The sequence below is a fragment of the Ictidomys tridecemlineatus genome, chromosome 13, assembly GCF_052094955.1.
Source record: "Ictidomys tridecemlineatus isolate mIctTri1 chromosome 13, mIctTri1.hap1, whole genome shotgun sequence".
Lineage (NCBI taxonomy): Eukaryota > Metazoa > Chordata > Mammalia > Rodentia > Sciuridae > Ictidomys > Ictidomys tridecemlineatus.
Window position 1 is genome coordinate 66,141,035 of NC_135489.1, and position 14,931 is coordinate 66,155,965.

Sequence of the window (14,931 nt, forward strand, 5' to 3'; positions counted from 1 at the left end):
CAGGAATCTGGAAGCAGAATGGTGGAAGACTCAGGCTGTAGGTGTCATGAAGTTGCTTGAAGTCAAGAGGACAGCTGGGGCACCATCCTCCCAAGTCTGAGGGCTGGAGGACCACTTCCAAAATGGTGTCCTTGCATGGCTAATGGCAGGAGGCTTGCACTCCTAGCCAAGTGGACCCATTCACAGAGTGGCTTTTGATGGGGCAGGGGACCTCTCTCAAAGCAAATGCCAAAAGGAGGAGGCAGAGAGGAAGAGAAAGAGGGGGACAGACAGAAAGAAAGAGAGAGGTAAAGAAAGACAGGGAGAAGGAAAGAAAAAGAGGGAGAGAAAAACAGGAAGAAAAAGAAATAGAGAGCAAAGCAGAGAGGAAGAGGAAAGGGGTCAGGGAGAAATGGAAACAGGGAGAGTGGAAGGGGCAATAAAAAGCAGTGGGAAGGGGAGACCACATCCAAGACAAGAGCCACAGTGTGTTCTGTAACCTAAACTGGAGCCCGGGAGAGAGCCATTGCTTCTGCCATTCTCTGTTTGTCATGCAGACCAACTTGTGCCATGCAGCAGGACAGGGACATCAATTCCAGGAGGGCAGACCACTGGGCTGTCTTGGAGGCCAGCTACCACCGGCTCTAGGAAAAATTAAGCATGTAGATTGCCTGATGTTTTCAGTACCAAAAAGAGATTTATATTCCATTTCATTCCATGGCAGGATTTGAGGATAAGTAATGGGCACATAGAAAATACCCACCCCCCAAATGAGGCAATTATTAAATCCAGGAAAAACAAGAGTTTATATAGAGATGTAAGTACAACACGTTACTCAATGGTAACCAGTGTATGCAAAGAAACATGTTGTACATAGTGAACCCTTATTAATGGAAATGGGAGGAAGCAGGACGAGTGTGCTGTGTGTGCACACATGTGTGCATGTATGCATCTGGGCTCTATGAAAGAACTTTGACTCTCCACAGTGGGATGTCAATGGATAATTTCTAAGTCTGAAAAGAAAAAGAAAAAGCAGCAGTAACATTGCTATTTAGAAGTAAATACCAAGAGACCAGCCTAAAGGAGGATGGGGAAAGCAGGGGTGGCATGCAAGAGGCACTGGGTTCCATCCCAAGCCCCACAGAACTATCTGATCATCCAGACTATGCACATTTATGGCTTTTTTTAAGGAAACACACACACATACACACATACATACAAATGAAATTTAAATCACTAAAAACAAAACCCAAAGCACCTAAGCTGCCTCTTCCTGGGTCTGGGACCCTCAGTGTCCTCCTCCTCTTCCTCCTCCTCCATAGGTGCCCTAGGTCTTTCCACTCTGTTCTGGCCCTCACCTCGAGCATCTGCCTGCCATCACCTCTGATTGCCCTCTGCAGGGCCTCATCACCTTCCTGTATTGGCCTCTGGTGTCAGAGGCTGAAGGGCTTAGTTGCCTGGCTGGAGTGGGGCAGAGCAGGCTATGCTCCTTGCCCACCGCCTACCTGCCACTCACTGGCATGCCAGTGCAACCACCTCTGCTGTATTAGTAATTGGCAAAACTGTACAAGTGGCTTGGCCAGGGGGGTGCAGTGGGGACCACTGGGCTGCTTGAGCTGCTGAAGGGGCAGGTGGGACAGGCCGGTGAGCCCCCACCCCACACAGGCCCCTGGTGGCACCCCAAGTTCCTCACCTCTCTGAAGAACCTGAGATTGGGCTGCCTTGGGCAAGAGAGAGATGTCTGCAGCTGGGGCACTGTGTCTGGAGGGGAGGGTGCAGACACCTCCTCTTTCCCCCCAAATACACAGATTATTCTGGAGACACTGGAGTAGCCCTGCTGGGGACAGGACTTGGGCCAGATGTTTCTAGAGAGTTCCCACCAAGCCAGGAGTCCATCTCACTCTCCTCCCCCTTTGGGACCTCTCCTATGTTCCCTACCAGTCATGAGCCACAACATCGCAGCAGGACGAGCCTGGACCTCTGAAAGCAGCCACCTGTGGGCAGCTTAAGTCTTTCCTGGTACTTACCTCTCCTGGCCTGGTACAAATGACTTGGAGTGCCCCAGAGTCCTGTAAATGTTCTTGAGAACAGATGTCAGACTAGAGGAGACAGAACTTGGGAATGTGCTGGCTGATTCAGAGCCAGACACTGGACACACCCTACCTGCCCAACAACCTAGGATTGCCCTCACACCTCCCACAGCCTCCTCAGGCCTAGACTTCTGGATATCAGGAACAGCCACCACTGGTGTGTGGGTGACAGGAATGCCAAGAACCTCAGTGTTCAGGTCCTGATACGAGGACGAGGGTCTTAGGTCCTCCCAATATGAGTAGCTCTACCTCGCTTTACTGGAGACTTCATTCAACTCTCTTCTGAGGATTCCCAGCAGAGCTAGTCTGTCCTTCGAACTAGTGTCACCTGTACCTCCTGCCATCTCTAGAAAGTTCAGCAAGGTTACCTTTTACCAGAGTAAAAGAGGGCTTGTGGGTTGCAGGTGGAGATTGGGACAACCCAGGTGGGGAGGAATATGAAACAGGGCTCAGTCCCAAGTGGGACCCTGGCCTCAAGAAGCCCCTCGATCCTGGCTCAGATGGGTTTAGCTGACATCTGGGGCCTCCTGACTCATGGTCAGGAACAGCTAATCACCAGATGGCTCCTGCTTCAGTTAGTGGGGAAGTAGGTGAGGTGGGTGGTGGCTGTCTGGCAGGCAGCAGCCCAGCATGGCAGGAGCATTTGCACCTGGCACTGGCAGTGCAGCAGCATCTATGACCAGGGGCCCACCAGAGCAGCAGGAGGGAGACCCAACTCCAAGACCCTCTCTCACACTATCTAGGAGGGCTGAGAGGCCAGTGGGCCCAGGAAGAAAATAGTGAGCCTGCAGCACCCTCACCCATTCCAGCAGGTGGCTTTTCTCTGAAGTGTGGGTTCAGGACTTGGTGGGCTCTTCTCCAACTCAAGGCACATGATCCTGCCTATTTTTGGTGGTCAAAGTACTTTTCAGGTGGCTGACCTCTCACCTGCAAGAACAGGGGCCCACTCTCTGGTAAGCTGAGAAGAGGACAGAGGCCTGCCCAGCAGGTCTGGGATAGCACAAACCAGAGTTCTCTCAGGTTGAGGGCCTCAGAGAATCTCCTGGATTTTTTTTTCTCATTATGCCACTGGGAAAGAATGGACGAGAAAAGGCCTCTTAAGGCTGAAGACACACACAGGTTTGACAGCCCATGTGCTTAAGACTCCAGCAACACCCTGGATGGGGAGAGAGCAAGGCTTTTGCTGGTGGATGCTCATAAGCCCACTCATTCACCCACATCTGCCCCAGGAGCCTGGCCCTGGTGGTATGCAGGCTGCTGCTGCCACCTGGAGGCCATTCTGCATGCCAGAAACCAGGCCAAGGCAGGACAGAGGCCCACTCTTTTAACAGTCTCCTAGATGGTTGCCCGTAACCTCTATTACAGGTTACGGGCACACAGGAAGCAGTAGACTGGAGGGAGGCTTCTGGGCCCTCTCCCTCAACCCTCAGCAGTCTCCAGGGCTGGGCTGTGGAAGGCAGGGCCTCAGGTGCAGACCATGCCCCCAGCTCCTCCCAAAGGCCCAAGGGCCTGGTAGCACACAGAGAGCTGCTGCCTGAAAAAGGCAGATCTGAAAGTCCTGCACACTGGCTGCTGAGTCCCTGCAGAGAGGTCTGCAATCTGAAAGCTTGAGACACAAACTGGCTCCAGGTTGCTTTACACCTCCCTGCTCTGGCTGAGCTGCCTGAGCACATCAAACTTCTCCCTGCTCTGATCTTTTGCAAATACTGTTCCTGAATCAGGATTTCTCTCTTCCTGAGGATGGCTTCTCTTGGATTTTCACCTTATAGCTTCTGTGGAACACGTACTAGTATGTGACTCGTGTCCCCTCACCATGACTGCAAAGGTGAGCTGTGGGCATCATGTGCTCAGCTGCAGGCTGAGTTCCTTCTCATCTGAGCCAAGTGGCTCATCAGAGAGCTGATCCCCTGACCCCTGAGCACCAGTTTAGGTGCTGGGTATCTGGCATAGCCACACCCTGGAGTTCCTGATGCCGTCATAAGCCTTCCTCAGCACTCGCCCCCTGTGTTTCTGCAAGGGCCTCTGGCTGAGGGCTGCTCCTGGTGGGCTCCTGACTGGGGACTGGTGGAGTACTGTGCCATTAGAGCTGACATCAAATTATCCTCCAGACAACCTGGTACCCAGGTACAGGAGGTCTGAGTGAGGGAGAAGCTGAGTGTTGGGCACAGTGGCTTATGAGGCACAGGCAGGATACCTCAGGTAGAATTCCTGGAAACTCTGCATCCTCCAGTCTACCCTTCTGCCTCCAGGGCCCAATATGTCCACACCAGGTTCCTCAGCAAGGGGCTCATTGACTTGCCCTCATCCCACGGCCATCTTGTCCTCAAACCACTGCGCTGTGACCCCAGCATAGCTGACAAGTGAGAATTAGAGGAGCATGTGCTGAACCCCCACTGGCACAAGAGCTCTGGGATCCAGAATCTGTAGCAGCATCAGATCAGGCACATGGCTGCCTCCAGGCTCATTTTGTGGCCCATGGATATATAGAGAGGCTTGTTGCTGTGGCTATAGATCTTCAGGACCCACAGCATGGAAAGGAGATCAGATGCAAGAACACATGCCCCTAGTTCCAGGCCAGCCGCAGGGACTAGAGTTTCTGATGAGGTCCTTGGTAGTAGCAGGGAGTTCTCACCATCAGAATCTCACCATCTGCAGACCAGCAGAGCACTTAGGGCCCAGACTCCAAGACCCTCTGTGCCCTGACTTCATGGGTGAGGTTTGGGCAGGCCCAGCAGCCTAATCAGCACAGTCACACTATGTCACCCTGTTCTTCCTTTCATTTTCTGGCAACTTCCTTCTTCCTCTTTACTTTTCTGCTACTCTCAGGCCTCTGCATATGTTCCCATGGCCTGGGTGCCCATGCCCAGGAGCGGCCTACTAGTTCCAGCACTAGAATCCAGGTTAGAGTGAATTTACCTTTTGGCTTGGGGTCCAAGGACAGTGGCCAGGATGACCATCAACCTCAGAGCCCTCCTGGGCCAAGGTCCCTGCATCTGCAGGAAATGGTGTTCCTGTCTGATTATGGACAGAGGACAGACTGTCCAGCTCAAGGATGGTGGTGAGGGTGGAGCTCCCTGAGCTCAGGCCCTGTAACTTTTCACAGTGTCCAGGTTGGCACTGGACCATGGTCCTGGAGATGGGCCAGTGTAAGTGCTTTGGAAAGAGGAAGGTAGGTAGTAAAGGTGGCGTGAAGGGTGGGGTGCATTCTTCTCTAGGTGGGGGATCATCTTCCTTTTTCTCAAGACCTTGTCTTTGTTATTGGACTGATATTGAGGATGAGGACTGAGCTTCCAGTTATAATTTCAAAGGTGCCCACCTGGGATCTGGTGTGTGAGGGCTCCCAACCACCCTTCCCAGGAGTTCTTCTAAGGGTGGTGGTGTTACTGAGGAGTAATATGGGCAGGAAGGCCCTGGGGCCAGCTTTTGATTAGCACCTCCTTGTTTGCTGGGAGTTGCTTCATTAACATTTCTTTAGAATGGGCTCAGGGCCTTGGGAACATTAACATTTCAATTTCCCCTAGTGCTGCTCTGCTTTCCTGGGCTCCATTCTCAACAAGGCCTTCATTTTTGATTTTACTCAATATTAGACCCGATTTACCTAGCTACACTAACTACCTATCTTTAATGGCTAGCCTCACCCCTGTTTGCCCCTTGCCCTTCTGGGCCTCCGTGTAAGTCAACCCTGACTCCTCCACCACCTGCATGGGCTGCTGAAGGCTCCAAGACAAGGCACAGGAAGACACTAGCACGAAGGCAGCATCCTGTGGACGCTGGGAGGAATGGAGGAAGCCAGGTCTCCTAGAGGCTGTAACAGTGAGGCATCAACACTTGCTTTATGAAAAGACTTCTAGAAAGGTGGGTGTGCTGTCAGAGATAGGAAATCAGAGAAAATAGGGGTTTCCAGGAACAGGAGAACTTAGACACACTGAGGGAGGTGGGGAATGCACACTGGTGTGGCGCTGAGGGGACAGAAGATGAACTGACTGAAGGTCCTTGCACATGCTGCCAGGAGGTGAGGAGGACCGAGGACCCAGAGGTCCCAGGCTTTCTGGAATGTCTGGCAACTACCCAGAGAGCTTTTAAAGTTCACCTCCCTTTCTTAGGGCTTCTCTGGCAAAGAGACTGTTTTCAAACCCAAAAGACCCCTCCCCACAGTGGAAAAGGATGGCTGGTTATATCCTGTAAAACATATAGGTCAACCTCTGCCTAGAGCACATGAGGGCGGGGCTCTTAACTCTCTTCATTAGTCTTACTGGCCTGAGCACTTTGCAGCCTAGCCTGTTTCATTCCCCACCAGGTGGCATAGTGACATCTGTAATAGGCTCCTCTTATGTCATGGGCATGGGAAATGTGAAGGGGATTTTCCTTTCTTGCTCACTGGTTTTTGGAGATTGTGTGGAGAAATTCTAATTAAGCAGCCACCATCACCCTATGGGGACACAGGATACCCCTTGTGTCCCTGTGGAAAGTCATACGTAGGCTTCAGCAGACCTGCCTGCTTAGATTCACTAAGAATCAGTTTCACTTGTCTACCATTAGAGTGGACCCTCCCCACTTTGGGTCATTTGCAGGTAAGTTCCTTACCATGTTACTGATAAAATGGGCAAGAGATAAATCCTAGCCCTCTAGGCTAACACAGAAGAATCAGTTCTTTTAGGTGTGTTCAGTTGCTAATCCAGCCTCAAAAGAGAAGTAGAAACTGTGATTTAGGAGAAATCACCAAGAGATCCAGAGGATTTAATAACAAAAATGGGGGTGGAGGTAGAGGGTTCTAGAGAATGTATGTGTAGTAGGACCCTAGGACTTCCAGCCTCCAGAACTGAAAGCAGAGAACAGATCAAAAAGGGCCTTCAAGCTACTGTCAATAAGTGTGAACTTGAATTGCCTTTAGGTCACAAAAAACGACACTGAAGTCCTGTTAAGAGGACTCATGATGACATGATCTCATTTTTTTTTTTTAAGGCAATCACTCTCCTAGCCCTGGGCACCAAGAAGAAAGACTTGGGATGGGGAGCCCATTCGGCTTAGTAACCTATAGAAGCAGAGATGGCGACACAAACAGGAAAGGGGCTGAAGAGAGGCAGACAAGAGGGCAGATTCCAGCAATATTTAAGAAGCTGAAAATATGGAGCTGACATCAGACAGGATGTGAGGGGAAGGGGAGAATCCAGGAAGTGACAAGAGATTTCCAGCTTGGGCAGCTCTGGGTGTGCTGCCCATCACTGAAGTGAGCACCAGAAGCTGACAACCAGGCTTGGAGATAAACATCAAAGTTGGTTCTTAACAGTCACATAATTCCCTTAGTCTTTATATATATATATATATATTTTTTTTTTTTTTCCCCCTTCACACTTCTCACTTGTTAATGAAATTCTACAAAAGGCGGGCTGGGGATGTGGCTTAGTAGTACAGCGCTTGCCTGGCACTGTTCCAGGTCCTGGGTTCCGAGGAGCACTGCAAAAAAAGGAGAAAAGGAAAAAAAGAAAATTCTACAACTTTGCTCCAGGTCTTCAGCCTCTGCCTGTCCCTTGGGTTACCTAGCGCTCTGGGAGCCCTCTAGGAGGCACAGGTGTTGACACTGTCCCCTTTCAGGAAGGATATCTCCACGCTCCCGATCCTCTGCAGACCCAAGAAGGCAGGGTTCCGCTGCGACGCGACGATGTCGCGGTCCTCCAGGAGGGCCTTCAGCCGGACTTGCTCCCTGGGAGGACAGAGGCGTCAGCCCCGTCAGGGCCCTGCACGGGCTCCGCCTCCCATTGAGCCCTCCCTCGTGCCCAGAACCTGGCCTCCCGCTGGCTCCGTCGTCTCCCTGCGGCTGGCAGGGCAGGATGGCTGCCAGGCTTGGACGGGTGGTAGCCCCGCCCCTTCCCCACGGCCTCCGGAGGCCTCCGCCTGAGTTGGCTTGGGTCCCGCTCCTAAGCCGTGCAGCAAGGTGCTGCAGAACCGCGTTTCCCAGCACACAGTCTTGCTGGCTGCACAGCCTCACCCAGCCAGGTAGAACGTGTGTGCAGCTGGAGTCTTGGACATACAGGTCAGTATTGTCTCTTACCCCGTGCTCCTCAAAGTAATGGACATTTACTCGGTGCTCTCTGTGTCTGGTGCTGTGGTTGCAGCTTCCTCGGTAGCTTCACCAGGGGCAGTGAGAGGAGGTGAATAGACAGTGCAGCTGCAACTAGTGCTGAGTGAAAATAATACCCCGGGGAGCTGGCTTTGATTTGATGGTTGGGAAGGGCCTTTTATGGAGGTGACATTTAAAGGCGACCTGAAGGGTGAATTTGAGACAGCATGCCAGGCAGAGGAAACAGTGGGTTCTGAGATAGGAAAGAGGCTGATGTATTTGAGTCACTGAAAGGCAGCCAGTGAGGCTGAAGTATAGCAATTTAGCCCATAGCAATTTAACTTATATTCTGAGAAATCAGAAAAGTATATGCATAAGTCATGTGGTCTGAATATAGATTTCAAGAGGACGAAACAAAACACTGCATTAGATTGGACTGATTAGTTTCAAGTTTGGGAAAGACTTCCTATAGCACCAACAACCAACAGCGTCTTGAAAGCAGGGCAAGTTCTCAGCTTGGGGAGAGGGCATGTCCCATTTCTTGAGCACCTACCCCATGCCAGGCACTGTGCTGCTGTTTACCTACTCTAATTTCTCACTACATAACTGGGAGGCATTTAGCACATGAGAAAATGGAGGCTAAAAGTGATCAAGTGGCTTTTCTAAGGTCAGTGAGCAGGCAAACCAGAGAGCCAAGACCTATCTATGCTTAGCTCCATCTGGGCTGTGGTATATCAGCCTGATTGTGTTAGAGCTAGGGTTCTGAGGAAGTAGCTGTCCTCTGGGCTGAGGTTCCATTGTGTCTCAAGGTACATGTAGTGATTGGGAAGGAATACTGACTTTGGTGGGTCCATGTGAAGGGAAAGGCAGCACACTGCAGACTGTGGAGCCCCCATACAAAAGCAGCCCCAAGAGCAGTGGGGGCTACTTCATGCACAGAACCCTCCTCATTGACTCTCTGAAGCACTCCACCAGCTGAGAAGGTAACAAGCTCAATGTCCCTACAGGGAAGGTCTAAGTTTTGCTAGCATTTTCTCTTAGAAGAAAGCATTCGTGCTTGTTTTTCCAACTGGACCTAGGATTCTGAATGCTTGAGCATATGCTTAGTGAACTTGAAGGGGTCAGAACATTGCAGAATACAATGTGAGTGCCAATTGCTGATGCCCAGCTACAGGCCTCAGGGCTTCTGTCCCATCGAGCACTCTGCAGGCACTTTGACACTCACTCGGTGCTTCTGGCATCACATCAGAGATGCTTTCCATATGCACACGGGGGCAAGTGGGCATGCCAGAACCTGGGTAAATTGGCTGGGCCCTTTGAATTGATATTTTGCTCACAGTGATTATCAGTGGAAGTTTGTCTTTAAGTTGGTATTGCCTTAACATTTAGGAACAGCTGAAAGATCCTATGACTATCTGCCTTAACAAGTGGAAAAATCTCGCAAGTGTTAAGGATGGAAAGGACTTGAGGGCAATGACTTGAAGTTCTATTTTTTTCACTGCCTTTATTTCCTGTTACCAGGAAGTCTTCTCCATCTTACAGCCTCAGTCACTGAGTTAGGTAGTTTTCATTCTTACTCCTTGGTAGCTGAAGCTCTGCTGTTTCAGTGGTGTCCCTTTAAGCAGAAGACACCCCTCCCCTGGCTGAGACTTAAGCTTTTTCTACTGTGAACAAACTGTTCTGCTGTTGTTCTGTCCAGTAGCAGTTTATCATCTCACATTCTAGAGTGTGCTCTTCACTTCTGAACCATCCACTTCATGAATACTTCTGCAAGGACATTTCTACAAAACCCCACAACCATTCCCACAGCCTAGCTGAGGTCTTCATGCCTTGCACAGTAGCATGGCCCCCAAAGAGAGGGATCCTATAGCAGCAGAACTCATGTTTATCAAAACAGCATTACAAGTATAATGAAATTTACCTGTGCTAGCCTGGTGTATTTTTGTATAAATCATGCTAGATACGACAGTTAAGGCTTTGAAAGCATAGCATAAAACATCTTAATTAAAAACAACTCATATAATAGTAAGAAAAAAAATGCCCAGGCCAAAGGGAGGAAGAAAAGGCTTCACATCAAGGATTTGACATCTGATTCCATCTATGAAGGTGTGGCAGTGAGGAACAGATTGGGTCTGAGTGCCACTGCTGGTCCTGGCAAGCTGCACCCCCACTCCAGGCATCTAAGGCCAAGGTACTCCTGCTCCTAGGTGTCAGGCATTTAGTAGGAGGGGGGTGGCTCTGCATAGTCTGGAGTGTTCATCTCAACTCACTAAATGCAAACACATGTTCTGTGAAAGGAGCTACTACCTGAGTTCTGTCACTGCACTTCCTTCATCAGACACTGTGAGAACCATTCATGGAAATATAGTGCAGTGTTCCTTCTGCACCTGTCTTTGCAGGTATGCACAAGGCCTGTGCCAGGCGATTTTTTTTTTTTTTTTTTGCAATGCTGTAGGTTGAACCTTTGGCTTTGTGAGGCAAGCACCCTACTACTGAGCTGTGCCCTTTGCCACAGTTTTGCATTTCTGTAGCTCAAAAATACACAGGCTTGATTTCAAGTTGACTGAGTCCGTAACTTATCTTGAATGTACGTGAAAGACAGGACCTCCAATGTGTGGATGGCTGCTGTCCTGATCTCATTGCAAATGGGTCCTGAGCTGTGGGGAACAGGAATTTATCCAGAGGTCCAGGATATCAAAGTGGGTTTCAAAAAGACACAAAACTTACAATGAGAAAGGCAGCACAAAATTGGAGAAAGTTATTTTGCCTTTTTCACAAATAGCACTGGTTTTAGCCTCACTCTGAGGCTCAGTTTTTATGGTGTGATTGAAACTCAAAGAAAAGACCAGGAATAAACAAACCTGGGGAAGCTGAGATCACAGCAAGACTGCATGCTTACCTAGTGCAATGCTTGACAACGAAAAATTCCCTATGGCATTGCCAAGAACCTGCTTCTTATCCATGCTGACACTGACAAACTTTCATTTAGAATCTCAAGATACAAGAACTGGAAGGTGCTGTGGCTGTTAATCCATTCCATTTTATTCATGGGGACACCAAAACCCTGAGTACCATGCTCTTCACAGAGTTGTTGGCTCTGATGCTTTGGAATCTGGCAGTGACTTACAGTGGGGTCTGGGTTGGTTTTTGTTCTTGTGGCCTTAAGGCATGTGTAGACACCCTGGATTTCCTCCTGTTAGTGAGAAGACAAGAGTGTGGTGCTTTTTTCACATCTTGGAACCCAAGAAATATAAGCAAAGTACTCAGAATTTAAGGTACTGGGAGAGAGAAGAAAACCAGATTCTCTTCTGTGTGTGCAGAATAGAATAGGGAAGAAAAAAGACCAACAGCTCTGTATTCTGCTTCTGTGTGGCAGTGTGAGGAAGCATGAGGAAGAGGTTGCAGGCCCGACACAGGTCACTGCTGGGTGTGACCCCCTATTGTGACTTTTTAATTTTTCTTGCTCCTTGAATGCACAGAATGGTGGTTGATTTCCAGTTTTCTATAACTGTTATTCTCACCATTTAATATTCATAATATAACATGGAAGTTCTGGAATCTGCATGTGTTCCAGAAACAGCTTGGTTCTCAAAAAAGCCTTCAGCTGGCACAGTGCATTCTGGCCTTGAATTCAGTGCTGTGCCAACACTTTCCTTCCAAATGCCCCCAGAGGCACAGTGGAGGGGAGGGGAGCTGTGTCTGAAGCACATCAAGAGACAGAGTAGAGAATCCTATTTTGCTTGCTGGACCTGTTTTTGTGTAGCTGCCACTTTCCACACAGAGATGCAGCTGGACAGCAGTATCTCTTCTGGAAACTGGGATTCCACTTCCGGAAGAACTTCGCTCTCTTTAGTTTCCATGTAACACACCAGAGTGTCCCTCAGGCTGCAAAATCAGGCACAAGAGATAGAGTAGGAACCTATCAGCTCTCACTCTTTCCAGGCATTGATAGGACTGAGGTGCTAAATAAGATGGGAAATACTGAGGGTCAGCTTAAGGTCAAGCTTAAGGAGCTTTCAAGTTCCTAAGCTGGACCTGGAATCCCAGGCTCAAGGCTTCTAGAGGATGGAACTTCCTTGATGATGCTCAGCTAGGCCACTTCAGGCACTCCACTGAGGGGCCTGTCTGGCTGCATCAGAAACAAAGCTTTGCCATTCAGAAAAGGCAGGTATTCCCTTTCACAGTTTATCTTAGCAAAGATTGCAAATTCCCTAGAAAGGGGAACTTTACTGTAAATAGGCATGTGCCATACAGCCTGAGGGCAGAAACAGCAAATGTAGCCTGACTATTCATCCAGAAAACCAGTCAAGTGAAATACTTGCCTCATACCACACATAAAAGTGAACTGGCTATCAAAAATGTGCAAGATAAAATTATAAAACCAGCAGGAGAAAACATGGGGAAGTTTTAGCACCCTGGGATGTGATAAGGAAGACCTTTAGTGTATGTCACCGTGGTGGCTGTTTTTGGGGGGTGTACTGGGGATTGAACTCAGGAGTGCTTAGCCACTGTGCCACATTCCTACTCCTACCCTTTAAAAAAATTTAGTTGTAGATGGATGCAATGCCTTTATTTTGTTCAGTTATATGTGGTGCTAAGGATTGACCCCAGTGCCCCACACATACTATGCAAGCACTCCACCACTGAGCTACAACCCTAGCCCCCATCTCTACCCCTATTTAATATTTTATTTAGAGATAAGGCCTTGATGTGTTGCTTAGGACCTTGCTAAAATGCTGAGGGTGGTTTTTAATTCACAATCCTCCTGATTCAGCCTCCTGAGCTCCTGGGATTCATGCACCACTGCACCTGGCCCCACGGAGGCTTTATGAAAAAATTATATCAATTGTTGTTACTTCTATCAATTGTAACATGTAGATCAAAGATTAATCTGTTCCATAAAAGAGCTTTTACAAATCATTAAAAAAGAGATAAGGGCTGGGGTTGTGGCTCAGTAGTAGAGTGCTTGCCTTGCACACGTGAGGCCCTGTGTTTGATCCTTAGCACCATATAAGAATAAATAAATAAAGATATTGTGTCCATCTACAACTGAACATATTTTAAAAAGAGAGAGATAAACTGGTTGGGGGTGGTGGCATATGCCTGCAATCCCATCAACTCTGGAGGCTGAGGCAGGAGGATTATATAGTTGAGGCCAGCCTCAGCAATAGTGTGGTCCTGTCTCAAATTAAAAAATAAAAAGAGCTGGTGATGCAGCTCAGTAGTTAAGTACTCATGGGTTCTTAACTACCCATACTTAACCAGAGGGTACTAAAAGAAAAAAAAACCAGATCAATAACCAAGAGCTACCAAGAGCTAATTCAGAGGATGATAAACAAATAGTGATAAATTTAAAAATGTGCCCAGCCACACAAGTAGGTAGGGAAACACGAGTGAAAACAAGATACCATTTTTTGGCCATTAGATTGACAAAAATGTAAAATTCAGATAATTTTGGATATTTTAGATTTCACACATTGGTGTAGCTTTTTCTACCTAATCTAAAATACATACCTCTTTGAGGTAGTTAGGTCTACTTGTTATAATGAGCATATATGATTTCATAGTTATCTTTTAGAAGTCCCCAAAAGATTAAAACCAAATAAGAGTTGCTCTGGTAATGGAGAACAGAAGGCAGAGGGTCCTGTGGCAAGATGGAACTACCTTCATGTCAAGGGAGATGCCAAACATTCTAGGTGTGCACACCCTACCTCCATTCAGGGTTGAAGCTGTCCTGGGCCTGGGTGTTTCTTAGTTTCAACACCATCAGCTCATGGAGCTCCAGGAGGAAAGCATCTAGGTCTATGTGATTAAGCTCTGAGGAGCTTAGCAATTTTCTGGGCCAATATCTGCTTTGTTACCTAGAACTTATTTCCCAAAAGGAATCCTAAAAAAAGATAAACAAATGCAACATCAAAGCCTGGGACCATTGTGCGGCTCCCTCAGTCTGGGCAGAAGCAGGGCAGACTCACTTTCTTCAGTCGAAGTAGCTGATCCGAATTAGGAGCAGAGAGGAACTGCCAGAGGGCAATGGCGTATTTTAACTGACGTCTGCTTAAGACTTGGAAGAGGAAGAGAGTTCCAAGTGGGAGGAGAAGGCTCACACCCTCCCTTGGTGCACACCAAATACTCTGAGTTGGTACCCCAGGGCACTTTTCCCTAATTTTGTCCATTTCCTGTTATGAGGCCATATCTGTTCCATCCATGGGTCTATGTGCCTTGTCTTGCAAACATCTAAGAGTCTCCCCCTCCTGCAGCAGCTTGTATGTGTATCACACAATGAGCAGGTAGTCAGTGTCCTGTTCATCCTTCTGTACTAGGTGGTCAGCACTGATCATCCCTGCCTCTCCCATCCCCAGTGTGTACTGCTGTTCTGTGGACTGGTTAGGGGTGGGATTCCTGACCAGCCCTTTCCACAGATGCCTGGGCCATGCTCCTGCGTGGTGCATTCTGGAAGGAAACTAAGATGAGGTGATCCTGATTCTCCTTGAAAAGCGCACAAGATCCACCTTTAAAACTGGAGTTGTTGGGGCTGGGAATGTGGCTCAGGCGGTAGCGCGCTCCTCTGGCATGCGTGCGGCCCGGGTTCAATCCCCAGCACCACATACCAACAAAGATGTTGTGTCCGCCGAGAACTAAGAAATAAATATTTAAAAAAGTCTCTCTCTCTCTCTTTAAAAAAAAAAAAAAAAACTGGAGTTGTTTGGTTGCCCATTCGCAGGATGTCTTGAACATACAAATTCAGATGCATATTTGGATCCCCACCAGCTGTGCCTAGAAAGCCCAGAGTGACCTCTGCAATAG

At 48.6% G+C, this 14,931-nt stretch overlaps 2 long non-coding RNA genes across 5 annotated transcripts in view; one reads left to right on the plus strand and one right to left on the minus strand.

The window, feature by feature from the left end:
• Positions 1 to 14,931, plus strand: part of LOC144369891 (uncharacterized) — a 100,113-nt gene that overhangs the window by 35,437 nt on the left and 49,745 nt on the right. For 2 of the 4 annotated variants that reach the window (XR_013429733.1, XR_013429734.1), the window contains exon 2: positions 7,032 to 8,100. The exons of the other annotated variants lie outside the window; for them this stretch is intronic. This is a non-coding gene — a long non-coding RNA (uncharacterized LOC144369891). The remainder of the gene's footprint in view (positions 1 to 7,031; positions 8,101 to 14,931) is intronic. 4 annotated transcript variants of the gene reach the window in all.
• LOC144369892 (uncharacterized) lies at positions 707 to 8,335 on the minus strand. The gene is made up of 3 exons (XR_013429737.1): positions 8,119 to 8,335; positions 7,607 to 7,770; positions 707 to 7,523 (listed from the first exon to the last, which is right to left on the minus strand). It is a non-coding gene; the product is annotated as an uncharacterized LOC144369892 (long non-coding RNA).